This window comes from Equus przewalskii, chromosome 27 (assembly GCF_037783145.1).
Source record: "Equus przewalskii isolate Varuska chromosome 27, EquPr2, whole genome shotgun sequence".
Taxonomy (NCBI): domain Eukaryota; kingdom Metazoa; phylum Chordata; class Mammalia; order Perissodactyla; family Equidae; genus Equus; species Equus przewalskii.
The window spans coordinates 7,321,898-7,344,994 of NC_091857.1; the positions used below are offsets into that span (position 1 = coordinate 7,321,898).

General features: G+C 35.3%; 1 long non-coding RNA gene across 3 annotated transcripts in view; it reads right to left on the minus strand.

Moving 5' to 3' along the window:
• The window catches only part of LOC139079832 (uncharacterized), a 280,199-nt gene extending 262,219 nt beyond the window's left edge, over positions 1-17,980 (minus strand). For all 3 annotated transcript variants that reach the window (XR_011533777.1, XR_011533778.1, XR_011533779.1), the window contains exon 1: positions 17,829-17,980. This is a non-coding gene — a long non-coding RNA (uncharacterized lncRNA). The remainder of the gene's footprint in view (positions 1-17,828) is intronic.
• Between the last annotated feature and the right edge of the window lie 5,117 nt (positions 17,981-23,097).

A 23,097-nucleotide genomic window follows, 5' to 3' on the forward strand; every position in this document is an offset into this window, starting at 1 on the left:
AAGTTGTTTGTTACCATAGCTTTACCTAATAAAAACTAACACCTTAAGCCTGTTTAAAAAAACAAAGTCATCTCTGCTAATAAATACTACTTGTAAGGGAAACCTGTCTCTTTCTGTTAAGATCTCACAGGAAAATAAAAAAAATTGAAACTAACACAAACTAGTATCCTAACTTTTTCCTACTGAGTCTTCTAATACTAAAGCTTTGACAGGCACAGGAGTCCAAATCTCCATGTGCTACAGAAAATAGCAAAATGGTTCTTTTGTTAGTCTATGAAAAGTATTTTCTGTTATAGAAAGAACTTTGCTTCATCAGCCTTACTTAATCTCAGCCAATTTCACATTTTAACGCACCTCATTTACAATTAAAATAATGTTAAGTTATACACTTGGCTAATTGATGTGAAAATACATGACAAAACAATATGGAGAACTTAGTGATAACTGAGGAAACCAAATTATAAATGATTTTAAGATATTCTTGGTTTAGATGTAATATTCCTTCACGTCTGTTAAAGTTCTTTCATTTTCTGGTCTATTTTAATTATAAATATTTTTAACATCTAAACTCTTCAGTCTACTTTTCGGCCTTAATAGATTCTTCCTGCTGTATTAGATCTGATATTACGTTGGCCATTCCATTTTTATATTTGTACTACTGTCTTAATTTTTCTTATTGTACTTATCTATGAAATTAAATTTTTTTGCCTATCATGTAAATCTAAGCTCTCAAACTCAAAAAAGATGCTTCTATTTTAATTTGCTTACAAATTACTTGACTTTAAAATATATAACTTGGGTTCAATTTCTATCTTGAATACTGAAAAAGTGCAAGCCATTGACAGAAATTTTATCTGGAGACTTAGTAATCGTCTCATTAAAATCTAGTTCATAGGATGGTACTATGAGAGGTAAATGATACAATGTTTCTCAAAGAACTAGCTTAATGCCTGGCACATGAGGAGTCTGCAAGTTTTTTAAGGACAAGACTGTTTTCATTAAAAGCAATAATGTAAGGGTAGCTAAGCTTGTGGCAAGAGGCCAACACCAGGGACTTTAAAGGTAAGTATAACTTTCAAAAATGGTTCGAGAGTCACAGGGAGATCCTGCTCAGAAGCCAACACAAAGATATGAAAATAGAGAATTGGTTCCAAGAAAGTCCAGAAACAAGCAAGTGGGATACAAGCATCATCAACAGACTAAAAGTTCAGGAACTAAGTACTTTGGAGTAAGAGATTGGAAAACAGGAGTGATGAGGTTTGTAGAAAAAACGGAGAACTAAGCAGAACCCAAAGGTAAGGACGCAAGCACAGGTTTAAAGACAAAGAAACAAAGAAACAAATGAAAACATGTTTGCATATAGAAATCTGAGTGCAAAGAATGAGTCTGGCACTGGGGATCTTGGCACAAACCTATATATAAGAACCAGGTAAAAAAGGAAGGCCAAACCTGTAGTAAGACAGATTGGATGCTCACATTATAGGACACTGATCTAGATGTCCTTGTTTTCCATGCTTAAAAATAGTTCCACTTTTAGGGCCAGCTCCATGGTGTAGCAGTTAAGTTCATGAGCTCGACTTTGGTGGCCCGGGATTTGCTGATTCAGATCCCGGGTGCAGACATGGCACCTCTTATCGAGCCATGCTGTGGCAGGTATCCCACATATAAAGTATAGGAAGATAGGCATAGATGTTAGCTCAGGGCCAGTCTTCCCCCCAAAAAACAAACAGTTCCAGTTTTGAAGAATAAGCAGGTCAATTACAATAATCTCTTCTGCACATACTTACCGTCATGTATAACCACTGGATAATGTATCTTTGTTGATATGCTCTATTTTTAATGATTTTTTTCTTGATCCCATTTCAAATAAAGATTGCTCCCGAGAATTCAGAGATTCCTATCTTTTCTATTTACATAAGCACGTACAATGTGTGCCCTTTTAAGTGCATATGTGGATGGTGAGGGAACATGTGAGAGAGACTGAAAGAAGGAATGCATGTTTGGCATGTGTGGGTGTGTGTGAAAGAGAAAGAGAGAGAGATGAGCTTTAGAAATAACATGAAGTCACTCAGTTCACCCACCCACCCTGTGCATCAGGCCACACTGTAACAGCTCTGACAGTTCATTTACCACTTCTAAGCTGAGTACAGTTATAAAGAGCAAATTTAGGGGAAGCTCCTTCAATTTTTGAATTGAAGTTTGAATTATTAGAAAATACCTGTTTGTGTTGTAACAAAAATTCCCTTCCTGCAATGTTTCAGAGCATCTTAGCTCTACAGTTTGGAAGTACATGGATTTTTTTGTTTAATGTGGTAACTCTTCAAGTATTTGAAGATTTCACTCATGTATCCTCCACATTTATTTTTCTACATTAAACAATCCTATTCTCTTTCACATATTTCAGTGTCATGATATCATAAATCTTTGTTATCCTGGATACCATTCTTAGATGGGTCCTACTTTGAGTATTTTTAAAACATGATAGCCAAAAGTGAGAAACCGTCTAGATGTGGTCAAATTTTTAAAGTTGTATTGTAAAAGGATTTTCTTCTTTATTTTGAGTACTAAACATACACGAATCTAGGATAAGCTTTTGTTTGATTTTTTGGCAGCCATCACACTGTTGACTCATATTGATCTTATAATCAATACATCACTTCTGTCAACCAATGCATTAGGTTTCCCTGTGAATCATTGACATATGCATCCATTCCAGCACCTTTCACATTTTATGGTAGTTATTTATGTATGTATGTCTTCTCTACTAGACTGTGAGTTCCTCAAGGGTAGGAACTGTGTCTTATTCATCTTTGACCTAGTAATTTAATAAGTTAATAAAAATTTGTTGAATAAATACAGGAATATTGAAATTTAAGCATCATGCTTTATATATTTTTAGTTCAAGACATTAATAAATACATTCATAAAGATAGAGCAAAAACATTTACCTAGAGATCTCCTCTCAGATTAACATTCATCCTCAAATAAAGCAAAGTTAAGAGTATCTTTAACTATTTATACATATGTACAACCTACATAATATGCACAAAAACATGAAGATTTTTGAAATAGTTGTCTTATATCTATAACATTCTCTTTAACTAAGAATCTGATAATGCATTGAACAATCAAAAAAGAAAGAAGATAAAAGTTATGTGGCTTCTTTCAAGAAAGTATATGGTCATTTCTAGTTTTTCTATTTCTAATTTTTTCCCTGTTTCTCAATTGTCACATCTCCTCCATTTACTAAAGAATTCTAGAATTTTGCTAGGGAATAATGACAAGTTAATCTGTATTTTACTGAATTTATCTTTTCTTTCTCTATGAAAATTGTAGCATCTTTCCTTATTCTTCTTCTGGACCTTTCATTATTCCTTAAGAAAACACTACAGTTTGGCAGAATGTACTTTATGTAAAGGAGAGAAATACAAAATAAAATCGACAATTAGACCGTTTTCTTTTCTTAATCGAGGAGGGATTTTCATCTTTATGTGTTGTAAGGAAGCTCCAAGTCTCAATATCCTTCTGTGTCCATCTACTTTAACATTGCAATTCAAGGATCATTTTGTGAAATAACCTCCCACCTCCCAAAAAAAGAAAGGTCTTCTGTTTCTCTCAGCCTTCTAAGCATTTTATACAATATGCGTCTGAAGAAAAGATCTCTCTCTTAGTAGTTCTTTTTTTAAATCTTTATTTTTTTTGGATGTACATCATATTTCGAATTCTGTATACATTACATCATGTTCACCACCCGAACACTAAGTATACTGCATCCCTTCACATGTGACCCTAATCACCCCTTTTGCCTTCCCCTCTCCCCCCTTCCCCAATGGTAACGACCAGTCTAATCTCCAACGCTATGTGTTTTTTTTTTTTTTGTCGTTTTTATCTTCTACTTATGAGTGAGATCATATGGTATTTGACTTTCTCCCTCTGACTTATTTCACTCAGCATAATACCCTCAAGCTCCATCCATGTTGTCACAAATGACCGGATTTCGTCATTTCTTATGGCTGAGTAGTAGTCCATCATGTATATATACCACATCTTCTTTATCCATTCGTCCCTTGATGAGCACCTAGGTTGCTTCCACGTCTTGGCTATTGTGTATAATGCTGCAATGAACATAGGGATGCAAGTATCTTTATGCCTTTGTGTTTTCAAGTTCTTTGGATAAATACCCAGCAGTGGGATAGCTGGATCATATGGTAGATCTATCCTTAATATTCTGAGGATACTCCATACTGCTTTCCATAGTGGCTGCACCAGTTTGCACTGCCACCAGCAGTAAACAAGGGTTCCCTTCTCTCCACACCCTCTCCAACATTTGTAGTTTCCTGTCTTGTTAATTATAGCCATTCTGACTGGAGTGAGGTGTTACCTCATTGTAGTTTTGATTTGCATTTCCCTGATAGCTAATGATGTTGAGACAACGCAAAGAAAGAAAATTACAGGCCAATATCACTGATGAACATTGATGCAAAAATCCTCAACAAAATTCTAGCAAATCAAATACAACAATACATTAAAAAGATCATACATGATGATCAAGTGGGTTTCATTCCGGGGATATAGGGATGTTTCAACATCTGCAAATCTATCAACGTGATACACCACATTAACAAAATGAAGAATAAAAATCACATGATCATCTCAATAGATGCAGAGAAAGCATTTGACAAGATACAGCATCCATTTATGATAAAAACTCTAAATAAAATGGGTATAGAAGGAAAATACATCAACATAATAAAGGCCATATATGACAAACCCACAGCAAATGTCATTCTCAATGGAGAAAAACTGAAAGCTATCCCTCTAAGAACAGGAACCAGACAAGGATGCCCACTGTCACCACTCTTATTTAACATAGTATTGGAAGTCCTAGCCAGAGCAATCAGGCAAGAAAAAGAAATAAAAAGGATCCACACTGGAAAAGAAGAAGTGAAACTGTCACTCTTTGCAGATGACATGATTTTATATCTAGAAAACCCTAAAGAGTCCACTAAAAAGCTTTTAGAAATAATAAAGGAATACAGTCAAGTTGTGGGATACAAAATCAATGTACAAAAATCGGTTGCATTTCTATTCACTAACAACGAAGTAGCAGAAAGAGAAATTAAGAATACAATCCCATTTACAATTGCAACAAAAAGAATAAAATACCTAGGAATAAATTTAACCAAAGAGGTGAAAGATCTGTACACCGAAAACTATAAAACATTGTTGAAAGAAATTGAAGAAGACACAAAGAAATGGAAAGATATTCCGTGCTCTTGGATTGGAAGAATTAACATTGTTAAAATGTCCATACTTCCTAAAGCAATCTACACATTCAACGCAATCCCTATCAAAGTTCCAACAACATTTTTTACAGAAATAGAACAAAGAATCCTAAAATTTATATGGAACAACAAAAGACCCCGAATAGCCAAAGGATTCCTGAGAAAAAAGAACAAAGCTGGAGGTATCACACTCCCCAATTTCAAATTATACTACAAAGCCATAGTAACCAAAACAGCATGGTACTGGCACAAAAACAGACACACAGATCAATGGAACAAAATTGTAAGCCCAGAAGTAAACCCACCTGTTTATGGACAGCTAATATTTGACAAGAGAGCCAAGAGCATATGATGGAGAAACTAGAGTTTCTTCAATCAATGGTGTTGGGAAAACTGGACAGCCACATGGAAAAGAATGAAAGTAGACCATTCCCTTACACCATGCACAAAAATCAACTCAAAATGGATTAAAGACTTGAATGTAAGACCCGAAACCATGAGACTTCTAGAAGAAAACATAGGCAGTACGCTCTATGACATTGGTCTGAGCAGCATATTTTCAAGTCTCATGTCTGACCGGGTAAGGGAAACAAAAGAAGAAATAAACAAATGGGACTACATCAAACTTAAAAGTTTCTGCACAGCAAAGGAAACCATCAACAAAATGAAAAGACAACCTAACAATTGGGAGAAGATATTTGCAAACCATATATCAGATAAGGGGTTAATATCCAAAATATACAAAGAACTCATACAGCTCAACAACAAAAAAACCAACCCTCCAATAAGAAAATGGGCAAAAGATCTGAACAGAGATTTCTCCAAAGAAGATATACAGATGGCCAACAGGCATATAAAAAGATCTCTTAGTAGTTCTTATTTGTGTTCCAAATATAATTGAGAAGTCATTAACTTCCTTAATAATGAACAGTATGGTTACATTGGTATTTCATTTGTATGTTAGTCTTCTTTGTATTATTTCAATGTTTCATGATTTGTTTTTTAACTACATCAGTGTATGTTGTCTGGATCACTGCCTAACAGGCAAGCATTTGATGTTAGCCATCACTGCTTTGCTTTTTTCAGCTCTGCCTCAACAAAAGGTGGGCAAAACAAGAATATGGGAGAAAATAAAGAACTGTGATACAAGACTTTCCAAAATATCTCCTGCAGAGGTTGGAGATGGCAGTGTGGTCACCATAGATAAAGAGCAGAGAAGTTGGGCTGTGACCTTGCAGAAGTCCATATGTTACATGGTCAAGGGATTAATCAGAAGGTCTTTATAAAAATTGGACTTAATCTGACCTTTTAGAGGGAAACTGACCATGGACAGGACCCCACAAGTAATGAGGTCTAGGGAATATTCAACTTATACTTGTAGACATCTTTGGGGATGGGCAGGGGCAGTATTTCCTGCTAGTAGATATGTTGGGAGTATTGCTTGTGATGTAGACATTCCTACAAACATGGAATATTTGTCTTCCCTGAGAAGTGAAAGCCGTGAGATGTTAATTATAAATCAAATTATATAGTGCTGCCCTCTGAAGATCAGGCTCAAGTACTCAAGAGCTTATCTGTGATCCCTTCCTGTGTAGCTCTTTTTCTTCTTCAATCAATTGGGATAGGTATTTAAGTAACTTTGATCTTGATTACACATCTAAGGCACAACTGACCTTATTGCATAAATCTTATTTGAGATTTTACTTATTATCATGGCTATTGTAAAAAAAGAGCTAAAATGATCTGTTACTTGGATTCCTGGCCAATATTGACTACCATTTCTCTCCCAACAGGTCTGACCTACAGCTGCCGATTCTCCCTCATGTATCTGTTGGCCATCTGCTGTAAGTAGAGATGGAACTATTTAGGCTACCAAGATCATTTGTAACAATACTAAAAAGGGCCATTAGACAATGTTTTTCTAGAAGATAGACTCTCTAGCAAAAACAGACATCTTCATAACTCTGACTAGTTACATAACTCTCTTAATATGTAAATTAGGCATACTAATAATATCTGTTTTATATGTTTGCCATGATGAGGATATATTGGTATTTAGTAAGAGCACAATAAACGGTGGCGATTGTTACTCCCCTATGGTCTTTTATGTTCCTTTTCAAAATTCAATACCTTCTTCCAAAGCTGAGGAGCAAGGAGCAAAATCATGTATTGAGTTTGGTTTAAAGGACTTGTTTTAGAATCAGGGGCTAGAGGAAGGCTTTAAAAGTATTTTTAAATCACTTTGCTCTTTTCTACTCATATTGATTCTGAAATGTATGTATATATGCACATTTACTTAAATATTTTAAGAGTGTAAGCACATTAATAAAAGTATATTTTTCGTTTTAGAAAACACAAATATCTCATCTTGCATAAAGAACAATACCTGCAGATGTCTCTAGATGAGCCATTTCTTCAATATTTATTAACAAGATAAACATGATCCCTTCTTTCATAGATTGTACTTTCTAATAGATGAGACATATAATAATCAAATAAAAACAAAATTACAGATTGATATAAATTATAGAGAGGAAATGATCATGATGGTAATAAATTGCATAAGCAAGAAGAAATAAAATTTGGACTTGGGATGGCCAAGAGAGGAGGAGCTGGGAACTGAAAGATTATGGGCTACAGGTTTTGCTCCCTATGTCTATACTGAGTCTTACAAAATAATTCTTCTGTGATGAAAGTATCATCTAATTATTCCTTGTGGAACTCTATTCTCTGAAGTCCAAATATGTGTTTCTCACAATGAAGATGTGCAGAATGAAAAGGGAAAGCTACAGTACTGCCTAAAATTTAGAAACTTGGAGATTTATTAATACACAAGAAGTTTCTTCCGGTGCCTTGGTAAATGAAAGCATTATTTGTCAACAGTGCAAGGATTAATTAGCAAATGTTTGTAAAATGTTTTGAATAGCTGATTAGCATTAACACCATTATTTATAACATAGACTTGCTAAAATTAACTTGAAATTTTGTGCTTTGTTCGCAGCTGAATTGCTGGAGGATCTAAAACTTCCTCTTAGTTTCTACGAACACACCGTACTTAGTTGACAGGTCACCTGTCATTTGTAATTAATGTCAGAAAAGCAATAAAACAAAATGACGAGTTTTGCACCTGATATAACTTATCTTCTGTCAGGTCTCTCCTTAAATCTCTCATTGCTCTTTATCTTCACAGACATGTACTTTCTACATTTTGTTTCATATTGTGCTTTCTTTTTTTTTTTTAAATCTCTTTAGCCATTTGATTCTATTTTCTGGCATTGTGCTTCGGTATCATGGAGCAACATTTTCTTAATTAGGAAATAATTAAATTCAGATTTCACTTACAAATACCCACTTCTTATCTCTTCCTGTACTTCACGGAGTAAGACAATCTGTTGGAACAGCTGCATGAACCACAAAATAGTCTTTGTACTTAGAGGCTAAACTGTTTTAATTGCAATAAAAGTTGCACTACAATTGCCAATATCCAGAAGGACGTTTTATTTCATGGCCTTATCTATTTTCTATCTCTTTGAGTAGCAGGAGATCTCACCACCCCTCTGCCAGACCTCATTTCCATATTGCCAGCATTTCTTAGGAGCTTTAGAAAATGAGCGAAGAAAAGAGAGCTAAATTTAAAATAACAAGGTGAGAATGTAAAATAAAGGATAAGGGAAAGATGACTAGAAATAAATGGATCTGCTGAGGAGAAAGCAGATATTCAAAGAAATCAGTGAAAAAAAGGATGCTTAAGAACTATTAAAAATATGTCAATCCCTTGATGCACTTTCTGTAATTTTGATGTCAGTGGATATTCCACATTCTTCAAATGGAATACAATATGCAAAAAGAAAAAAGCAAGATGTCACAATCACTAAAAGTCAAATCCTAATCTCAAATTTAAATAAAAAGGAGAGGAATAGAGAAGAAGATATAAACATCTACAAAGAAAATTAGTCATGGATATTAACTTATTAAAACTGAGATTTTATGCAAATTGGAACCACACCTCACACCTGTTGGAAGGACAATCATCAAAAAGGTAAGTGATAACAAGTGTTGGCAAGGATGTGGAGAAAAGTGAACCCCTGTGCACAGTTGTTGAGAAAGTAAATTGGTGCAGTCGTTATGAAAGACAGTGTGGAGATCCTTCAAAAAATTAAAAATGGAACTACCATGTGATTCATCCTTCCCACTTCTGAGTACACATCCAAAGAAAACAAAACCATCCTCTCAGATATACCTATACTCCCTTGTTCATTGCAATACTATTCACAACAGCCAAAGCTTGGAAATAACCTAAATGTCTGTGAATAGATGAATGGATAAAGAAGATGTGAGATACATACATACAATGGAATATTATTCAGCCAAGAGAAAGAAAGAAATTCTGCCATTTTTGACAACATAATGGATCTTGAGGTCATTATGCTAAGTGAAATAAGTCATACAGAGAAAGACAAATACTGTGCGGTATCACTTATAGTGGAATCTAACAAGAAGTCAAACACATAGAGGTAGAGTAGAGAAGTCCTGGCCAAGGGCTGGGGGTTAGGGGGATTAGGGAGAGGTTGGTAAAAGGATACAAACTGTAAGCTATAAGACAAATGAAGTCTGAGGATCTAATGTATAACACGGTGACTATAGTTGATAACACTGTATTGTATCATTGAAATTTGTTAAGAGAGTAAAACTTAAATGTTCTCACAACAAAACAAAACAAAACAAAACAAAGACAAATATATGAGCTGATTGATGTGTTAATTAAGTAGATGGAAGGATGTTTTCACAATGTATACATATAGCAGATTGTCACAATTTGCACTTTAAATATCTTACAACTTTGTCAACTATACTTCAATTAAGCTGAACAAATGAGATTTTAAATTCTTGCAACGAGATGTAGTGGAATGGAGTTTATACATTAATTTTAGCAACAGTCTGTATAAGCTGTTTGAAACAGGTAGATTTAGATAGAACATGTCTCCAGCACTCAGAAAGAAAAGAGATACAATAAATTATATAAATGATTTATACTTCTCTGCGAGACTAAAAAGGCCCAGAGCATACTGACTTCCTCTGACACAAGTTTTTAGTGAGAAAAGTAGGGATTAATGTAAATAAGTGTTCTCCTTTTCAATGAATCACAGTCATCTTGATGCAATGGATAAGTCGAGTGGCGTCTGAAATTCTTTGTACAGGCCATCATTTAATACAATGTCTTTGCATATTAAAATTATAACTAAAATTAAGCCTTCCAGTCAAGAAAATTATGTCACAGTAGTGTTCAGAGAAGAAAGTCATGACTATTCATATAGCTTTAAGGTCCATATTTTGATTATCATTTCACTCTTCACTTCTCGATAAACGATTGCAGACAATATTCAGCACATGTTGAATATTATGATTTGAAATAACATATACTCCCGAATGTCTCATTCTCTAAACACATTTAACTGCTTCCTTTAAAACATGTGTAATATGTACCCCCAACTTGTCTATAAGCATTTTAATATCAGTATCCATAAAATTTCTTCCTTTTGTATCACCTCCAATAAAACATTTTGGAAGTGATATGTGCATAGTAAATATCATTGACTGAATGAAATTACACATTAAATGTTTGAAAATTATCACAAACCTAAGTACAAGTTTTATTAACATTATATTAAGTCATTAGAAGAGGCAAGATCACCTGAAGATCACATCAGTGTATTTCAATACAAGAAATATGAATATTTTGCTTGAAAGAACTGCTACAATTGTTTGAGGTTATTTAGACATGAATGCAATCCCTGCTTTTTGGGAAAAAATATTGATGATTCTAATTGAGTGAGTAGAAAGAGAATTTATTTAGGATTAAGTTAAATTTAAAATGCATATCCTAAGTTTTGAACTCTTTTAGTTATTAGCATCATCTGGAAGGGTCTACATTATTTTTTAAACTGTCGATTAAGATACGGCTATCATAGCAATATCTCAGCAGAATGCCAAATTTGGTCAGTGACCATCAATCTGAATTCTGCTATGCAGCCAATTGAATGTGTTCAGGGGTTACTCAGTACCAAGTGCTATCAACCCTTTGAGTTATATCTCTCAAGGCATAATTTCTCAAGGCATAATTCTTCTGCCAGAGCTCCAGATGGAAATCCATTTAATCATAATGTATCTTATAATTATCACAACTGACACTTTGACATTCCATTTTGGCCCGGAAGATTGACCCAGCTGTACAGTATATTATCTTTTCAGCATATCCTCTCTAATTTTTGTGGCATGGAAAAATAGCATCTCCAGATTCTTTATCTCACTGTGTGCTTGACAAATAATATTCTAACACCTGCAGTCTTGCTGTAAAAAGCAGGTACATGGGTGACAGCAGTTTCAATCAAACCAGCTACCAGTTACTCTCAACTGGATGCTAGATTCTAGAACAACTTTAATGCTAATGAATGGGCACATATTGACAAACCTGAGGCTGAAGCTCTGCCTTCAACCCCAGAAACATCAGAAACCAAGCTTACCCATCATCTTGATACAGTACACAATATGCTCATTAAAGATACACTTTATTTTTGAGCAAGAGTACACCATCTATCACATCACTCATCAGGTGAAGTAATAAAGTTGGTTGGCCTCACTGGACATAGAGTAAATTAATCACAGTTTCATGTCATTGAAAAGGACAATTACAACTTATCTAATATTCCCACTGCATCTTCACAAGATCCTCATGGCAACTTTCCCTGAAAGAGAAGCAGCTCTGGGTCAGAAACTGTGAAGGGTTTGAGACTTCACCACACTTGCAAGCTAACAAGTTACCCTGCCACGGAGTCACAAATAATGGCAGAGGACATGAGATTTCTGGGTCAGAGACAAAGGACTTTATTACTTATGGCAGCTGCAACGAACGGCATGAGTTTTATATTCTTGCCACCTAAGTTCCATGGGGGCTATGCAGGGCAAACCAGATGGATGCTATATAAACATCCTTAAAAAGATATTCTGGGACAAAAATTATCACAAGGTATGTAGAAATGCAATGAAAATTTGCCCTCCCTCCCACCACCAATACCTCTCTGTATTAAACATTTTTACTGGGAATGAGATTTCAAAAAACTCTCCATACTATGCAAATATAGTAGACAATTTCTCACATTTCCTTAGAGAACTCAAAGGAGTTTTTTTAAACTTTCGTCCCTTTATTTCTTTCACCCTTCCATCCTTCCTTCCTTCTTTCCTCTCCTCCTCTTCCTCTTCTTCTCCTTTCTCCTTCTTTGTATGTGTATGTGTGTGGGTGTGATATTATATGTGACATTAACTACATCACTTTGGATAAAAAGTACATTTGGATATACTAAAAAGGGCATTACAATGGAAATACAGATCAGTTAGATAGACGATTTATCTATCCATAGATATAGTTATATAAGATATAGTTATACTTTATTTTTTATTTTAAGCTTTGTATTACCTATGTGTTCTTGGAAAAGTGACAAATACTCTAGGCTTTATTTTCTTTATCTGTAATTTAGGATTGACTGGTTAATTACTTCTATTTCTTTCAGTTCTCTAAATCTGAGAATTTTTCTTTTTTCTTTTGGTAAATAGAGAAACAGTATGTTGTTAACAAATATTTTTAATGAGGAATATTTCGCTATCTTTCTTTGTTGCAGTTCTATAAAATTGCTTTGTATGTCTAAACAGAATAGACAGAATTAGTACAAAGTGTTTAACCTAAACATTAGAAGGATATAAGACAATATTCCACCTAAAATTTTTCTGTTTATCTTTCTCACTCTTCTTTGGCTCTCTCTTGTTTTGTCCTTAACTAGTTCTCACATTTCTCAAATTTTGATTTCTATACTTAAGAATTTCCTGGTTTGCTACAATAAGTGTTCCTGTCTTCTTAATAAAATCAACAGCAAAGAGAAAAAGCATGAGGTTCATTTTTCTGCTTTCCCTTTATTTACCACTCTCCTATTTCTTTGATTCTCAACATTTATAAACTCTCAGTATCACAAAATGACAGTTTAAGAAAAAGAAACTTTTTCGTAATTTGAAATAAGAAAAGAAAATAGAAAATATTGTGGCAATAGAGCAATAAGAGGAAGAAACAAGGAGAAAGGGAGTATTTTATTTCATTTGTGATATTAATATATGGAGGTAGGAATAGCTAAATTTGGAAGCTTAAGAATATAGTTGCTGGACAAAAGTGGTTTGGAAGAAAGAAACAATATACTCCTTTTGTCATGTTTTGTCTTTTAAATCTGACTTTGTATGGAAGGAAGCAACATTTAAAACTGGGTGGTGCATTCAGGGGTAAAGTTGACAATAGTTTCAGATTATCAGTGCTTTTTTTAACTAATGAAGGAATTCTTACAGTAAAAGAAGTCACCCTCTCACTGATGAATACTTTCTGCAAAAACATCTTTGTTTTCCCAATTCTTGGCATATATATTTTTTGGTCTCTCCCCAGATGATTTGGTATCTTATATCTAAAAGAAGCCTTAGAATAAAGAAACCAGTTAGATACATGTGGCCATATCAGTTTCCTTATCTCTATGATATTATTAAGTCTTTTTCACATACTTCCACTCTAACCTGTCTCTCGGATGCCCTGGCGTCCCTCTATTCCAATCCCAACCCCTCTGCAGTCATTTCCTCCACAGAGCCATTACTTAGTGCTCCTATGCTTCACTGAGTAGCCTGAGTAAAAGGTCTTACCCGTCACTGAGTAGTAGTATACTAACTAGCACACAGTAGTAGAGTACGGTAACTAGTACAGTGTTACCTTGTATTGAAATGACTTGAATACACAATTTTAATTTGCTTTAAATTTCCTCAGCCTGTGTCTCCAAGCAGATTTTAAACTGCTGAGTAGGGGATACTATGTTGGTTCTAGGACAATGCTGAACATATTAGGACCAGTTTGTAGAATAGTTTCTAATTTGAGTAGTTCTAATATTTTATGTGATATTTTATTCAATGGATATTGATTTTCGTAAACATGTTTTACTTATTTTCAAATTCTTTTATTTTTACTTAATAGAATTTATTAAAAGATTACTAAAAATTATGAGCACTGACATCTTTGATAGAACAAAAATAACTCATCAAAAGGAATGTTTAGTTAAGAGAGTGATTTCTGCCTTTTTGCAGCTCTTCTAAAAGTCCAATAAATCACATGAGGTCCTTTTAAGTATTTCTACCTTATACCTAGTACGATAAATTTTATTTCACCTAAAGACCAAATTCCCGGTGATATACATGAATTAATTCAGGAGCATCTGCCTCCTTATAGATAACAAGCCTCTTTTCTATCTTAGCATTATGAAAGTGTTCACTGGGGAAATGATATTATTTCTTAATATCAATTTAAATAGAAGTGTTCTTTAAAAAAATCTATTTCCCTTTCCACTTTATTCCAACTTATTATGTTGGACTATTGCAGGGTAATTCTTTCAATTAATTTGAATTAAAATTGAAAATTAATTTTATAAGATTTAGCCATTTAACTAGAAGTTATTGAAAACTTTAAACGTATGACTTATGGCAAATCAACATTATTGCCATTACTTTAAGTTATACACAGTATAAATTTTAAGAAAATCTGTAGTTTTACTGTGAGAAAGTAAAAAATTTTATAAATCACTTTTGGAAACATGCAATTTTATTGTTTCTGTTTTATAATAATTTTCGAAACCTGTCAGTGTTTATTCAGAAACTGATTTGGTGCGAAGAAAAGTGTTTTTTGAATCAGCTTTCCCAAAAGTGAATCCTGTGTTGCCTGTTGAATATTGCCTTTTTAGGAAAGCAAAATCAGTGAGATGTCCATATCCAAAATTGGTTTTAATCTTTAATTTAGTCTTTATCTTCATGCAACATGTACAATAATGTAAATCTATAATGAATGGGAAACAAGGAGGAAGAAGATTAGAACAAAGAAAGTAAACAAAAATACTTTAAAAAAAACACAACAACTCGAAAAAACAGTCTCCCAAGTGGCACTTCTAATTATTTTCAGGCTAACAATGTAAAACATTTTTTATTTCATTGTTAATAAATAATTATGATGAAAACAATAGCAAATGTGTTTTTATCAAACTAATATAAATACACTGAAATGCTAAAGAATAAAATTCCTTTATTTGGGAGGTTTCCTGTCATTCATCCTGAAAGGCTAAAGAGTAAGACACAGCCCATTTGCCCATCTGAATGAAACTGCTCGTTCTAATAGGGAGTTCTGCATATTTGGCACCCTGATCGTTGGATGCCAAGTTTACGTTTCCAGTCGTCAAATCAACTTCAACCAGACAGAGGTGAAACATTCTTTAAAAAAGTGAACTTGACTTTAAATTATGGATTTGAACACAACGGGATATTCATTCTACTTTCACTTGGACTAAGTTTGCCCCTTTCCAATGATCTCCACTAATTATTCTTGTTACAGAGAATAGTTGCCTCGTGCTTCTCCGTAGTGTAGGCAGCTGAGATATGTGTGTTCTGTCCGGACTGCTGCTTGCACTGACAGCGAGCACTTCCTCAGCCAACAGCCGGCTGCTTGACTATTGAATAGCTAAGAAGGGAAGGTAAATGTGCCAGTGGATGACTTGACAGAAGCCGAAGTAGTAATGGCGCCCTGTTGACAGACGCATCTTTTCCCAGTCCCACCTGTTTTCAAAGTAGAACTGGGAAATTTTCCAAAATATCGTTCAAGAAACGAGGTGTTAAAACTATCTCACTGAGCAGGAATCTTCAGTTTGAAACGCTGCCACCAGCCCCATCAAAACTAGCTTCTAATACAAATGGCTATGACATACAAAATAAGGAAGTGAAGTAAAGACAGATACCATTTGGGTCCGAGTAAATCAGGTAAATATTGCAGTTTCCGAAAATATATTTATGCAAATGCATCTGCGCAATGACAAACATTGACCAACTACTTTCTAGATCTAGGAACTGCAGATTCGGAAATTAATAGGCAAATACAACACATAACACAAAATAGAGTTGGGGTTAACCATATGTAAAATATGCAATTCGAAGGTAATGTGAATGCATGTTTTCACACTTTGAGATAATTATCCCCAAGTAGTATATAAAGCTGATCTTAGCTGATTGATATGATTCCCCTCTGGTCCAAAGAGAAATTTCACACATTGACTTCATGATATACTACCCCAAGTAACCATGCAGGTGTTAAGCATTTGGCAGCTTCTGCTAACACTTTGTGGTTGGGATACAATGCTCCAATTTACAACTGGCAGTTTTATGCTCTCATCTTGGCCAAATCTGTTTGGGAACTGGGGAGAAGGCAGTCATTGGAATACACGAGAATATTTGATTTAGATTTATTATATGGATGTATGATAATAATTCCTGAATACTATTGACATATATAATGTACAAGTCATGTGTTTTTTGTCAAACAGTCTAAAGTAGAATTTCTTGAGTGGAATCAGAATCACCTATGTGATTGTTAAAGACACTGAAACACAGGCCACATCTGGACTGACTAAATTTACATTTCTGGGGGTGAATGTTGGAGACTTTCCTTCTGAACAATGCCTTGGGTAATGCTTAGGCACTCTGAAGTATGAGATTAAAGATTTAGTATAATAACAGAGGGTCATATGAGGTTATAACTAAGTTTTAAATTTCTACTTTCTAATTTGAACCAGGAACATTTCATTAGCTGCCACAGAATTTCTCTCCTCTATCAGAACAGAACTAATGTAACAGATTTCTTTATAAGGTAGAGAATAGATAGAATAGACAGAAAAAGATTAGACATGGTGGGAAAAGGAGGTGATTTAAGATTCAGGGTACATAGTGCCTGTGGTAGAAAGATGCCATTTCTGCAGCTTCAACCTGGTGCTGAGGGACCCCTCACTGGAGCTCCTGAAAGTGCTTCCTGAGAACTCGTGCAGAGCTGCAAGAAATATTTTTCCTTTGCCAAGTAATTTTAGAGATTCTCTGTAAAGCACATATATGCCTATCATTGAGCTATTGGATTTCCTGTATTAGGATATGAAATGGGTGCAGCTATTAACATATTCTGCCTGCCTGAATCTAACTGTAAAAATGAGGATATGCAAATGAACAGCAGGCAGTGGGTTATTTCAGGTGAAGAGTTTTCTTTTTTATATGCAAAGTTCTCTAATTACCAGTTTTATATTCAAACTGAAATGCATTTCTAAGTATATTTTACTCTAATGGCATCTAGATTAATTTTTCACTCAAGAAAAATCAGCTGAGTGAATACTGCATAATTTTAAGAGCATTCCCGAGACTGAAACAAAGACAGAAATCAGTGTCCCTCTTTCCCAGACCACTGCCCTGAAGCACACGATCATAGGAACCCGAATGTTGGGAAGTCTAAATTGAGACAAGAGCACAGACCAACATCTTCCTTTGAAATGACACTCCTGGGTGCCGAAGGAAACCAGCTGGGCCCTTCTGCATGAACAAACCTGGAAGTGTAAGAGGATTAACACCCATAAGCAACCCCCTGAATAAAAAGGGTTAGGAAGTTACAGATACCTCTTCTGTTCCTCGTGTGGACAATTCTGAGGTTCATGCCAATTCTCTTTGGAAGGTCCAAACAGCTATCGCCCCCAGCGTTGACCAGCTCTTTCACATATCTTTCCTTGCTTTTTCCTGCTTGCATCCTTCATTCGTCACAGGCCCCTACTGTTTTCTCCTGGAATTACTTCCCAAAATAAACTATCTCGAGTGTGTTATTTTTGTTACTCTAAACCCACAAATTGCTTGTCTTTTATTATCCTTTCCAAGCAAGTAAGTGATGTGAACGTTTCAGATACAAAAATGGTAGAAGAAATTGCACGTGTGTATTAACACTGCAGCCTTGCTTCCTAAAATGGAACCACATAAAGATTGCTGTTTTGAGTGCTACAACATAGTTTCTGCTACACTGAGAGCCTTTTCAATGGCAAAGTCCTACTCTAGCATTATTAGCCTACTGAATATAGACATTATGGTTTTCAGAGATGCTGGCCCTTACCCCAAGGAAGTCTTTCTTAGTGTCTTGATAAAAGGTCATCTGGGCCCCCACTGGGAATACAGCTAGGATTAGTGAGTGGCTGGGCAGATTGCATAAAATAAATCCATTCCAATGTTCCTGGCTCCTTAAATCTTTGCATTCCTTTATTTGCATTTTGCCACAAAATTTCTAATATATCAACTTTATTTTTCATAGGTCACCAAAGAGCCTGTGCTTAATTGGATATACTGAGCAAAAAAACAAGAACAAAAACAAAAACAAAACAAAACAAAAAGAGCTACCAAGAGTGCCTGAGTTTAAACATTGACTCTAGAATGCCTGGTAAATGTACCTATATGGATTAATGTAGCCTGAATCAAAATTAAATTATTTTTTCTCTACTCTTCAGAATCTATTCATAGGTACTTATTTTCTGATTGTTGCAAAATTTCATAATTCTTTCTATATGTAAGTCTTTTTCCTCCAAGATTTAACTTAATAATTGGCCTCCAGGGTCATGTAGGCACTTATCTCTAGTTACGAGGTTAATAAAGGCATTGCAGTGGGAAATAAGAAGTGGCTTTCCAAGCAGGATAACTATATCATGGGATGTCATGACAGGGTCATTAGGCAAAGGAGAATGAGCGTCATCAGCCAGGGGAAGAGATGCTGCTTCTGCTGTTAGAGGAGAATCAGGGAGGTTGGGGAGCTTAGAGCGCTCTGGGTGAACTGAACGCTCCCATGTGCCCATTACAAACCAGAGGGCTCACTCTTTTCTGCTAATGCCTTCTCTTTCATAACAAGATTTGGTGAGTCTGTGAATTCAGATCATGTTCTGATTAAAAACAAAACAAAACATAGGACATTTTCAGGTTGACTTTTGACCATCTCAGCTTTCAATTTTACTTGAGATTCTTTTATGCTAATCATAGAAATTCTTTATTCTCTGATAGTTCCTTTTGGCTAAGATTTTGGCTTTCAAGCCCATAGTTCTCAATCTTTAATTATACACACAGTTCCACAGTCCTTAGATTCCTGATGCTAATCATACTGCTCCCAAACCTTCTCTTTCCGTAGGCATTTCTTTCCTGATAAACCAGGAAATATTTTACTAAACTGTTGTACCACTTGTTTCTATGGGCTGACAAAAGTCCAACTCTAATTTTAGCCACCATCCCACTGCCTCTGGACCTAAAGAGTCCTGATAATCAACTCCAGATTCCTATTTTCTTTAGGATCTTTCATTAGAAAACACTTTAAGTACCAATCTCTGTATCAGCAAGAGTTTTCAGTTGAAAAAAATGTCCACACTACTAATTTATTAGTAGTTTACTCAGAGAAATCAGGAATTATAAGTTTCTAGGTAGTTTATAGAATAACCAGGGGAAATAAAGAGTTCCCTAGGTAAAAATGCCAAATTGCAGTGTATGGAGACACCCCTGCCAGCTCTGACCTTTTATATAGCATATAGAGAGACTTGGCACCTGGTAACGTCAGTCTTAGAATATGAGGTAATATACAGCTTGCTGCTTAGTGGCCGCTATTACCAATCCCAAAGTCAAGTGCATTTCTTCATAGTCAAAGCCACTAGCATGTAAACTCTAGGAGACTGTGTGTTTACTCTGTGCAGCTTTTTGAAGTGTGAACCAGGTTATGTCACTCCAGCATTTCCCTGCTCAAAGCCGTCCAACGACTTTTTTTCACAATTAGTATGATGTCTAAAACTCTTGCCAGTGGCTTTCAAGGTTTCATGTGACACGGAATTGCATCTCTAGCATTCACCTCCCACCTACCACTCTGCCTCCTTTTACTCTCTGCTCCAGCCATACCAGCCTTCTAATTTTCCACTAATATGCAAAGCATCTTTCCACCTCAAGAGTGTTGACTTTGCTATTCCTTCCTCCACACACATTCTTCTCCTATGTATTTACCCACACGTCTCCAATTTCTTGGGTCTCTGTTCCAATGTCCATTCTTCTGAGAGAACTTCCCTGACAGCCATCAAAAAGAGTGCCTCCCCTGTCATACTTTACCTCCATATTCTGCGATCTTTTTCTTTCATAGCAGTGTTCACTCATTAAATTAAATATTGATCTACATTTTTATTGTCTTTTTCACTGCAAGGTAACCCGCTGAGGGCAGGATCTATACTTCTGGGTTCATGCCTGTAATCATAGTACAGAGCACAGTGTCCACTCAAAAACTCACTCTTGGAACCTATGCTCACTAAAGGAAAGAATCTCTAAATGCTTAGCACTTGGTGCACTGCATGTTCTCAAGAAGTATTTATAGAACAATGAATGCACTAGATTTGTCTGCCACTAGGCATATCTGGGAAGCATTCACATGACCCTTCCATTGTCCCTTATGTTTTATTTGAAAGGATGGAAGCATCTTACACTTAAGATCATCTCATCCAACTTCACTTATACCTGTCCCAGGTCATTTCCTATTATTGAATGCAAATGTGCTTAATGAGCAATATCCTGAGAAAAATTTTATCCACCCTCACCCAGCTCCTCTTAAAAAAATTATGCTATTTATTGTTTGAAAATGATTTTAATTCTGGTTCATCTTATTCTGCACTGTCATTCCTGAAGGTCAGACTGGTCTCTTTTTAAAATATTCTCAATCCCTGATATCGATACTTCTAAGAGTCTGGCTCCATTTTAATATCAGCTCATGTGAATATCAAATGAGTGTGCATAAGCTTCTCCCACAGCAGAGTTTTGACATTAAGAAAATTAAAATATGCCCTAATCATAGAATGTTTTAACTGTTGTCTGACATTTTAAAGGATTTTCTCATGAATTTCAGAATAGATTATATTCCTGCCTGGCTTCTTGAGTATAAAAAATAATCTTCTAAGTGATTTAAACTTTATTTCTAATTTATAATAGAAAAAGTGTGAGAGAAAGAGAGAGAGAACCTGTACGAAGAGACGCTTTCTTTGTCTATTTGTCTTTTTGCCTCACAAGAAGCCAAGGAATTTTTTTTCTATTATAAAAATCATCTACAGCTTGTTATTACAATTAACTTGAGTCCTGCAGGGAAATAATAGACTTATTTTCACAGGAATATACTTAGCTCTTTGAAACAGCTCCAAGGAGAAGAAATCTCTAATTTTTTTTTAATACTTCTGTATGAGACCAGACATTTAATTATCCTCAGGCATTCTCTTTTAGGGGGAAGGAGTTCGTATTTTAAATATTTCTTTCTGATCAGTGCTAAACAAGGTGATGCTATTATATGATCACATGGCAGTCTTACATCTCTGAGTGATGCTTTTTATTTAAAAGTACTAATGCTTATCCTTTGACATACATTTTTCGTGTTTTCACATGAGCCCTAGATTTTTCTATTTTATTTACTTAAGATAAACTTATACTTTATATTTGACCTATGGGGGCAGAATGGCCTTTCCATAGTTGTTAGAGTGATCTCTCTTCATTCTTGGCATTCGAACTCAGATAATCCAGCAGTTCTAACCCACCTGAAGTTTCCAGACTGTCACATGGCCACTCCTCTATACCTTTCTACATATAACATTCTATTCTGCTGTACATTCAGTAAATATTTATTGAGTACTCACTCTCTGTTGGACATTATTTTTCGCATTTGGTGTGTGTGAGGAATAAAAACAAAAGAATTCTGCCTTCATGTAGCTTAAAAATCTTGGGAGTAGGAGACACAGTATACAACAAAATAACAAATATAAAAAGTGAGTAGGTGACATGCCATGTTAATCGGTTCTAAATGCTATGGGGAAAAAAAATTAGAGAGTGGTAAAAGGGAGCAACAGTACCATAGTGGGGTTTTATGACTTAAATTCAGCTGATCAAGTTGGATAGCGTTGAGAAGGTAGCATTTAAGTAAAGACTGAAGAAAATCAGGAAAAAATCATGTAAAGAAAAACAGATAGAACACGAAGTCCAAAGAGCCTGAGGAGACATCTGTCATGTCTGAGGAAGAACAGACCAGGCTGGTGGAGCGATATGAGCCAAGGGACAGTGAGGTAAGGGGAGGGAGGTCACAGAGGGCCTTGGAAAGACCTCCGGCACTCACGGGAAGATTTGAGAGAGATAAGAGTTTAAGTATTGCTTGGGCTACGGTGTTCACAACTTGTATGGTGAGAAGTGGAAGCAGGATGACGAGCTGCTAGGCTATTGTGGCAATCTAGGCGAGAGATATCGGTGACTTGAACTAGAGTCAGAGCAGTATTTCTTTCTGTAATTTCCTTTCCACCTACAATCTACCTCAGCTTCACTAATTGCTACTCATCCTGAAAGATTCTGCTTCGTCACCTCTTTTGTGAAACATTTTCTGATATCAACTTACATATACATACATACAAATCTGGTAAAGCAACTCATTCTAATGAGCTTTCATAGCCCCTTGCATTTGCTTTTGTCAGAATGGAATTTACTGTAATCTGTTACTTATTTCCCTTCATAGACTATGGCCCCTGGAGTCAGGCATTCTTTCTTGCATATCTATGTTTCCATCACCTCAAACAAGTACTTCAATGTAAAAGGTTAAGTTATTCGCATAATGCATTGAATAGTCTAATCAGAGTCCATATAATAAAATAACTTTTTGATAACTGCCCAATAAAGTATTTACTTCGTCTTCAAGAAACCACACTAGCTTGGCTGGATCATTTTTAATTTTTTTGAATCAAGTGAATAACAGGATATTATTTGTTAGTCTAAACCTATAAAGTGTATTTCCTCTTAACAATCAGATCTCAACTTATCTGTCTTGTCTGTTAACATCATTTCCAAAAGGCTGGCATTTGCTAGAAAGTTT